Below are 9,998 nucleotides of genomic sequence, written 5' to 3'. Positions count from 1 at the left end.
CCTGTGCGTCTGGAGCCTGTGTTCCGCAACGGGAGAGGCCACAACAGTGAGAGGCCCACGAAAAAAAAAAAAAAAAAAAAAAAAAAAGATCTATTTAAAAAAAAAGGGCAGGAGTCAGCACGTGAACTAAAGCAAACGGGCCATACATGATGGGCTGGGTGACGGAGGGGCTGGACAGGCAGGCGACTGCCATCCTCCAGCATAAGCTCTTCAGAACAATTGGATTTTTTCTTAAAGCACACGCATGTATTACTTTGATTTAAACTGAAGTATAACGGATTGGTAATTGGATGTCAATGTTATTAAATCCCTAGGCTGCTTGGCAGGTTGACACAGTCAGGGGGTAAAAGAACATCTTCTGTCATGGGCTGTAACGGGACAGACCCTACCCCGACCCCTCGCCAGAATTCATATGTTGAAGTCCTAACACCCAGTACCTCAGAATGTGCCTGTACTTGGAGATAGAGCCTTTCAATAAGTAATTAACTTAAAATGAGGTCCCTAGGATGGGCCTGATCCAATATGACTAGTGTCCTTATAAGAAGAGGAAGATATGGGCCCTGGCACAGACAGAGGGATGGCCATGTGAAGACACAGGGAGAAGATGGCCATCTACAAGTCAAGGAGAGAGGCCTGAAACAGATCCTTCCCTCACAGCTTTCGGTAGGAATCAACCCTGCGGACACCCTGATCTCAGACTCCTAGCCTCCAGAACCATGAGAAAATATTGCTTCTATTAAGCCATCCAGTCTGCGGTACTTTGATATGGCAGCCCCAGCAAACTAATACATCTTCCCACAGTCACCCTTGTCACCAGCAGATGAGCTTCTCCCACCCTTTCCAAGGGAAGAGGAATCCATTCAACAACCAGTTGTTGTGCAGGAGCCGGTTAGGCATCAGGCGTTGTGCCAGCACAGGAGCTACACAGGGAAGGGAAGGGAAGGATATAAGGCGGGTTCTTTTTTTTTTTTTTTCCTTAAACCCCAGTGTTCACTGGCTAGCATATCCAGGAATAGCAAATTCAAGACACATATATACAGATCATTAACCCCCCTCTCATGACCATGATCAAGATCCATAATCAGCCATTGCACTCTACACGCTGAGCCCAGATCCTTGCCTCAGAATCTTTTTTAACACAGTGCTCTGGGAAATCACTACAAATAAGTAAAAATCTTCACTTGAGTTGAAACTAACTTGCCCTATGAAGCAGAAGCTGCTTATTGCATACCCGAATACCTATCTTCTTGTTTCTTACTGAGACAGCCCTGTTTTTATTCAATAAAAGCAATTTTTTTTCACCCTCTCTTCTCTCTTATACTGATCAGTGAGGTAGAATGGGAGATATTGGTTGGAAGACTCTCCCAAAGAAGGACAAGTGTCTAGAGTATGCTATTTTGCCGTCCCCCTTCATCCTTCCTGCTTTCTGGAATGAAACTGTGATGACTGGAACTTCAGCAGCCATTTGGTTTATGAGTCCACAATGAAGATGGAAGCTAACACTAAGGATAAAGGAAAAGAAAGATAAATCTTTTCTCTCGATGATTGTGGAGCCTCCATACCAGCCCTTGATTGCTTACATCCAGACTCTTATGTGTTCAAACTACTATTATTTTGATTTTCTCAATGCATGCTGCCAGTCCTAAAATTTGATCTAAAACAGTGGTATTTAAGAGGTATTGTAGAATTGCTTACTCAACACCAATTATCAACTTCTTCTCACATGTGCCCTTCTATTACATTCTATTTTAGAGGCTGGAAAGCTAAAAATACAAAGATCTATGTCCCTTCCTTGCAGCTGGGATGGCCATATGAAATGTAAGCCAGTTCTGGCCATAGAAATCTAAGTAGAATTCTGCTGGTGATTTTTGAAAAAGGCTCTTCCTTTTCCCTCCATCCTCTTTCTGCCTAGAATGCAGATGTGTGGCCGAGTGGCTCAGGAGCCAGCTTCAACCATGAAACAACAAGCATGAGGACAAAAGATGCCAACAAGTTAGAGACGGTAGAGTAGAAATATGGCAGGGCCCGGGTCCCCTATGGCATGGGCAATTACAGAAACCCTGACTGCTTATCTCTGAACCTCTTGTTACGTGAAAACAAAGGAACCTTATTTGTTTAAGCCACCTTGGATGGGATTTTTGTTATTTGCAGCTGAACACCTTCCCAGCACCATCCCTATTCTAGCCCTTCAGTTCTCAGCTGAGACGTCACCTCCACTGGAATCACCCCAAGCCTGTAGGTTGTATTTGTTTCCTAGGGCAGCCATAGCAAATTATCACAAACTGAGTGGCTTAAACCAACATAAATTTATTTTCTCACACTTCAAGAGGCCAGAAGACCAAAATCAGGATGTCAGTGGGGGCAATGGATTCTCCATTGGTTCTTCTAGAAGGTTCTGAAGAGGCCCTCTCCCGTCCCCCAGGCCTCTCTCCTAGCTTTCGGCTGCTCCTGGCAATCCTTGGTGTTCCCTGGCTATAGCTGTATCACTCCAGTCTCTGCTTCTGTCTTTACATGCCCTTCTTTCCTGTGTGTGTGTCTGTGTCTCTTCTCCCCTTCTTGTATGGACACCAGCCATTGGATTTAGGGCCCACCCTAATCTAGTATGACCTCATCTTAACTTGATTCCATACGCAGAGACCCTATTTCCAAATAAGGTCACAGTCACAAGTACTGGGGGTTAGGACCTGGACATATCTTTCAGGGGGACACAATTCAACCCACTACAGTGATGGACCCCTCCGATTGCTCCCTTGGGGACGCATGGTATTACAATACCACATACCACGCTCAGCTCATTATATTGGAAAGAGCCTTAAGCTGGGCCTTCAGAACAGTTTCTAGTGCCAGCCATCTCACCAATCATTTTGATGGCCTAGCCACGTTTTTAAGCTCTTCAATGACTCAGTTTCTTTAACAGTAATATGGGAATAAAAACACCTGCTCTGTCTATAGGCTTGATGTGAAAAGCCACTGAAATAGTAGAGATGACACAGCCTTGAAAAACATACGGATTTTTCAAGAAGTAAGGCCTGGGCTTCCTCTCCTTCAACAGCATCATTATTTATCTCTGGTATTCAAATGCCTAACGATGAAAAGGAGAATAGGAATGAACTTGGGTAACTGGAATTGGTAAGTAGAGACAAGCAAAGACTTAACTTGTTTTCTACTTGCATTGGGGGCGGGTATCCCCAAAGGCAGCTTGGAGACTGGGTCAGAAGAAAGCGGCAGTGGAAGGAGCCTGGAGCTTCGGCTGGAGCAGGGCTGAGTCTGAAGGATATGGTCCTGGGATGGAAAGCTGACCAGCCAACAGGTATTTCACAAGCCTCCCAGGCAATCCAGTCCTCCAAATTGTCTCTCTCATGCTGACCTGGACCTCACAGCTTTGCTATCATTCTTTAAGGGCTCTAAAAACATTAACTTTTTAAAACATAAGAAAAATATAGTAATTTAATAAAAGCTCATGTTACCCCTACCTAGATTTAACACATATTAATATTTCACCATATTTGGTCCAGATTATTTTTAAGAAACCAACCATAAAGATACATATGAAGCCCCCTATGTACCATCTTATTTTCCTTCCTCCTTCCCATTGTTTTCAACTTGGTGTGTATCTTCCTGTGCGTGTTTTATGTTCTTCCACATATGCAAGTAGCTATATTTTAAAATGTTCAATATCATCTCCTACATTTAAGATTTTTCATAAAAGGCATCATTCCATACAAATTTTTCACACTTGCTTTTTTCACTCACCATGATTTTGAGATTTATCCATGTTGCTACATATAAATCTAGTTTATTCATTTTAACTGCTAATATTATTAAATTATATGAATAAACCACAATTTATTTTTCTACTCCCCTGCTGAGGAACAATTAGGTTCTTTCTAATTCTTTACATTGTGGTGCTTCAATAAACAACCTTGTATTCCTCCTCATGCCTACACAGGAGAGTTTCTCTAGATCTACCTGTAACCCAAATAGTTGGGTTATGGGGTATAGGCATTTTCAATTTCACAGACATTCTACATTTTAATGTCATTTGAGTTAACCATTTTCCTCAATATGGTTTGAACTTTAGTGTCTTATTTAAGAAATCCTTTTCTACACTTAAGTTTCTAGAAATAGTCGCATATTTTCTTCACCCGTTTACACGTAGGCCTTTAATCCACCTGGAATTTATTTTTGTGTATGTTGTGAAGTAGGGATCTAATTTTGTACTTTTCTGTATGAATGGCTGGTTACCCAGAACCATTCTTTGAAAGGCCCATTTCTTCTCCACTGACTCATACTCCACCCTTGTTGGTGGAACCGTTCTTCTAGATGGGATTCTCTATGTGGGTTGGGGTGGAGCTTCAGCTCTTTATTCTGTCCCAGCTGTCTACTTTGTCACTAATACCACATTTTTAAGTTAATATAGCTTCATAATAAGTCTTAATAGCTGTAGAGCAAGTACCTTTCTAAATTCTTCAAAATTCTCTTGACTTTTCTGGGCTAATTACCTTTTTAAGAAAAAAGAAAAAAAAAAGAAAAACTGGGTGAGTCAAGGCTGACAGCTTAAAAGAATAACATATTTAATGGAATACGTTTAACTAAAAACCCTTTAGCACTTTTTTGTCACTGAGCAGAAAGCAAGTTTGGATAGAGTCTAGTCATAACAGACCTTCAGACAGGGAAAGGAGGCAGGGTGTCTGACTGGTATGGCCTATGCTGGTGAAGAGCCAAGGTGGGGCATTCTGGAGAGACAGGGGAAGGGAGGATGGCAAAGAGGCAGCAGGCCCCATTCAGCATCTTTCACAGCTTGCTACAGGGAACCCCTGTGTTACAGAATCTCTAGCCCCAGTTTCCTAACATGTAACATGGGTATAATAATACCACCATTTCAGAGTTGTTTTCTAGAAGACAGAGATAACACACCTAAGACCCTGCCTAGCATACATTAAGGAGGTGCTTAATGAATAGTAGTTATAAGTTTTATCATTATTAATTACCATCAGTCTATCCAGCACCCACTCAGCAATATTGACAATCCCCAATTTCCCAGAATTTGTTTGTTTTGTGTTTTTTTGCGGTACGCGGGCCTCTCACTGTTGTGGCCTCTCCCGTTGCGGAGCACCGGCTCCGGACGCGCAGGCTCAGCTCCGGACGCACAGGCTCAGCAGCCATGGCTCACGGGCCCAGCCGCTCAGCGGCATGTGGGATCTTCCCGGACCGGGGCACGAGCCCGCGTCCGCTGCATCGGCAGGCGGACTCTCAACCACTGCGCCACCAGGGAAGCCCCAGAATATGTTTTTAAGCATCAGTTTAGGACGCATTTTACCATTGCGGTAGATGTCTCCAAAGGCGGCTACAAATAACTCCTCCGCAGCCTAATTGTCCTTGCTGCTTCTCCCACCAAGAGGCAGAATCAGCTTCCCTTTCCCTTGAAGCGGAGCTGGCTTTGTCACTTGCTTTGACCAACAGAATATGGTGGAAGTGACACTGTACCCAGTTCTGGGCCTTTCCCTTAAGAGCTCAAGGGGTCTGGCACTCTGATTTCATGCTCTTGGAAGCCAGCAGCATGTTGTAAGGAAGTCCAACCTCTCCTGCTGGAGGATGAGACTGTGTGCAGAGACAGACCACATGGAGGAGGACAGAGCTATCTCAGCTGACTGTCAGCACCCAGACCCCAGACATGAGAGAGAGGCCTTCACGGACCTTCCAGCCCAGCCCATCTGCCAGCTGAACGCAGTCGTCTGCGTCACCCATGTGGGACTGCAGAACTGCCCAGTCAGCCCACAGAATTGAGGAAAACAATAAATCTTGGTTGTTTTAAGATGCTAAGCTTTAGGGTGCTTTGTTACCCAGCAATAGATAACAAATAATTGTAGACACAACAGCTTAAATATGATGGTCGTATTCCCCCAAGACTAGTAGGAAAGCCTGCTTAATCCATAAACGTGATACATGTGCAATGAGAAATAACAGAAAATTTGACAGACTGATCCAGTAACCTAGAAAATCTAAGAGGGCCCTGAGTATTGACATGCAAATGAAGATAAGAACTCCCCGTCAGAAGCGGACAAACTAGAAAAGGACTCACCTTCTACCTGAATTCCTATTCTTTCCCCTGGGGCAATCTGTTTTTTAAAAAGGAAAGAAGAGAGAAAGAATCATTAAAAAAAAAAACAACCCTTCAGTTCCAATCACTCTTCAAACTTAGAACGACTTTCACAGCCTCAGTCAAGTTTGTCAGAAAGTAATTTTCTGCCTAATTTATTTTTGCAGGATGCAGACCTTCTCAGAGGCTGGAGGAAAAAAATCCCTTTCCTACAAGGGTGAGAATGGAACTAGATTTCTTCCAAGGTTCCCTTCCTTCTAGCCACTTTGCAAGGGTACCAAGGACAGGCTCTGCTTAACCCAGCAGGTGCCCTGCTCTCAGGAAGCCTGGAGAATCCCTCCCCTCCGTGGCAGCACCAGGAACCTACTTTTGATTCTCTGCCATCGATGATCTGTTAGCCCCATGGTCACGGTCAATTGGAAACAGAAATCCTGGTTTCTTGGGGGCTGTTACACAGCTAAGAATATGAAGAAACCTATGTGGTTTCTTGTTTACACAGGGGTCAAACAGAGGTGGAGGAAACTGAAAACCAATTTCGACTTGAGCTTCACTAAGTAATTTACAACAATGCGGGCAGAGATAAAAATCTTCCCAGAAAAGGAAAGCAGGCCGGTAAATTACTGTGGCTTTCTAAAGGATCCCTCTTTTTTTGCTTATGTTCTCTTTTTTATTTTTTAAAAGCTGCTCCTTTGCCTCATTATTTCTGTATATAAATGAGAAGACTTTTTATTAGTGAATGGCCCTGTAGTGAATGACACCATTTCTCAGCACAGTATCTGTGTGTTTGGTGTCCCCATCCCATATCAGCGCACCCCCAACCTTTGCCTTTGTGCCCCAAATCCAGTTGCAGGCTGTCATGAAACATTAGTGATTTTTAATTAGAGTCTAATTACCGTGATAGAAATGATCACGCAGAGGAGAATTCAGGGCATGCACCTGCACTCTCAAACCATTCCACTGTGCTTCTTTTTGTGCATTCCTGGACTCCCTTGTTTTCCATCGAGAAGGTGGCTGAATCCCCTTGCAACTTCTGGAATTAAGATGCATAAACTATGGGTGGTTTTGACATAGCAGAGAAAGGATGATCTTCGCCAGACCCTAAATTCACACTGATCTTGGGGAGATCTTGCTAAGTCCCAGATCGGCCTTGCCATTGTGACGAAAGAAACGGAACAGCTTCAGGGCTAACAGCACATTTTGGCTTCTGTAAGAAACTTGCTTGCTTGGGGCAGGAAGAAACGGGTTCCTGATTGGCTGATTCAAAATTAAACAGCTCCCTCCCGCCTTGGGAACGTCCCATCCTGTGAAGGGTATAAAGGCCTCCCCCGACTGTTAGTCGGGGTCTCACTCACTTCTCTCCGAGTGGGACCCTGTCCGGACAGTTTGTGTAAGCTTCTATACTTGTACTTGTATAAATCCTTTGCTAATCGTTCTGCTTGGTGTTGGTGATTCTCGGGTGTCCTTGGTTGGGACACGGGTCGCATTTACCGGGGAACTTGACTCCAGGCGTGTGGCTCCCGGACCGCAGCACCATAAAAAAGAAGCGAGGGGAGAGAATACAAGAGTTCAAAGGGCAGAATGGGCCCTCCGAACTACCTTTGGTCAGCACCTATCACGGACTGGGCTGAACACCTTATACATACGACTTTTCACCATCCATTCTGACAAGAGCTCTCTGAGTTAGGTGGTCCTATCCCCATGTTATGGATGGTTACCACACCTCCACCTGGAACGCTCCCCTCCCTCACCATCTGGTTACCTTCTCTTGCTCCTTTGGGATCACTCAGTCATTGCCTCTGAGAACCTTTCCCTGACCTCCCCTCCTGCACCCCCCTCCCCGGAGCTCCGAACTCCCACTGCAGCCCGCTCTTATGGCCCTTATTATATGCTGTGTGCTAATCATTTGTTTACTTTCCCTCAGCCTCTACTAGACCCCTGGAGGGAGGAATTTGACCTTATTCATCTCTGTGGCTCTCAGACTTAGCACCGTGCCTGGCATACCATTAGTAAATGGTTGTGGAATGAGCTGAGTGAATTGCCCCTGAGAACACAGTAAGGGGTGGAGCTTCTGCATGGGGCAGGTCCTTTTGATTCCGAAGCCTTATCACAATAGCTTCTATTCAAGACTTTTTATTAAGGAGTCATAGTATGCAGAGCATTGTTTCAGAAAAAAAAGGAGAGGAAAACTCATTATCCGAGTTTAAATTGATGTTAGAGGTCATGGGGACTCTTCCGGCATTCTCCGAGAATAGGCATACAGTGGTATGCTGCTGTAACAACAAGGGGTAGGCCTGCAGCACTGTGTAGAATGAATTCGCTGTTTGTGTAGACACCCGAGAAATCCCACCTCCTTTCCAACCCATCTGTGCCCCTGGGGGTCTCTAGGACTGGGGGATGACAGCACCTCCTGCTGCCTTCCTTCAGAATACAAAGATTTCAGAACATGCTGAAAAATACCCAGTCCGAGAATTGAATCTCATCCCCTGTTATGAGCAGAACTGTGTCTCTACCTCTACCCCCCACTCCCTGCCCAGAATTCATATGTTGAAAACCTAACCCCCAGTAACCTCAGAATGCAACGTTATTTGGAGATGGGGGTCTTTAAAGAGCAAATTCAGTAACAACGTGGTCATTTGAGTGGGCCACGATCCAATATGGCTGGCTGGTGTCCTTGTAAGAAGAGATTAGGATATGGGTATGTTATCGAATCAGGCCCCGATGCTCACCGCTTACAGAATCAATACTCACAAATGGTAGAAAGGGAAGGTGCCTTTAATCAGAATGCCGGCTATCTGGGGAGATGGTGGACTCAGCATCCCCCAGAAACCACCTCCGAAGATTCTGCTTGGTCATGAAAGCTTTTGAAGGGAAACAGCGAAGTGATCTCAGTTAATCATTGAGATAGGGGGTCAGAGTCGGCGACATCCCCCACTGTGTGCAGGCTGGTCGATTCCTCGTGATCTTCCTCTAGATGTTATCTTGTTCACAGTTTGGTCATATGGTTTGTTCACCAGATTACCGAAGGGGAAGCTGGGGAAGAGATCTGCTTATCTGTTCATTACTTATTCTTCATTTCTACCTCTTTGATCTACAGAAAGAACCGACAAGTTAGGCAAGGTATTGTGTGATTAAAAGATTTGAAAGGTGTGCTAGGGCTGAAGATGAGTAGAGCACGGGATTGCAAAGAGCTGCTTACATGTACACAAAGAGGGAAGACAATGTGAACACGCAGAAGAAGACAGCAATCTACAAGCCAAGGAAACATACCTCAGAGGAAACCAATCCTGCTGACACCTTGATTTCAGACTTCCAGAGTGCAAATTGTGAGAAAATAAATTTCCGTTGTTTAAGTCACCCTGCCTGTGGAACTTTGTTATAGCCACCCTAGCAAACTAACGCATCCCCAAAAGTAAAAACTGAACAAACAACTTTAATTTTCAAGCCCTGACAAGATATTTTTGAATAGCCAAGTAGTGGATGGTCAAAATGGGTCAGTTTTCCCTACACCAAGAAGGCATGGCTAAAGGAACGTACAGAGACTGACAAAACTCTGCAAAATAATATAATGTTCTACTTCTATTAAGGTGTCAACAAAAAATCAATTAACAGTCAATCTAAGAAAGAAACAGAGAACTTTATTTGAGCCAACCTGAGGATTATAACCTGGGAGACAGTCTTTCAGAAAGTTCTGAGGACCGTTTCACCCATTAGAGGTCAGAGCAGTCATATACATTTTCGAGACAAAGGATTATACAGCAAAGTAACATACTGACAGTTTATATAGTCCAGATCTGCATGTACAAGGTGGGCAGTGGGCCATCATGACCCCTTACAGGATTGAGAAAGGAGTGTTATCGCCTAAGGAGTTACCTTTCTTGCACCAGGAGAAAATCGCTCT

This window comes from Lipotes vexillifer, unplaced genomic scaffold (genome assembly GCF_000442215.2).
Source record: "Lipotes vexillifer unplaced genomic scaffold, Lipotes_vexillifer_v1.1 scaffold536, whole genome shotgun sequence".
In the NCBI taxonomy this organism is placed as follows: Eukaryota; Metazoa; Chordata; class Mammalia; order Artiodactyla; family Lipotidae; genus Lipotes; species Lipotes vexillifer.
The sequence above is the reverse complement of the archived record's forward strand: the minus strand, read 5'-3'. Positions refer to the sequence as shown.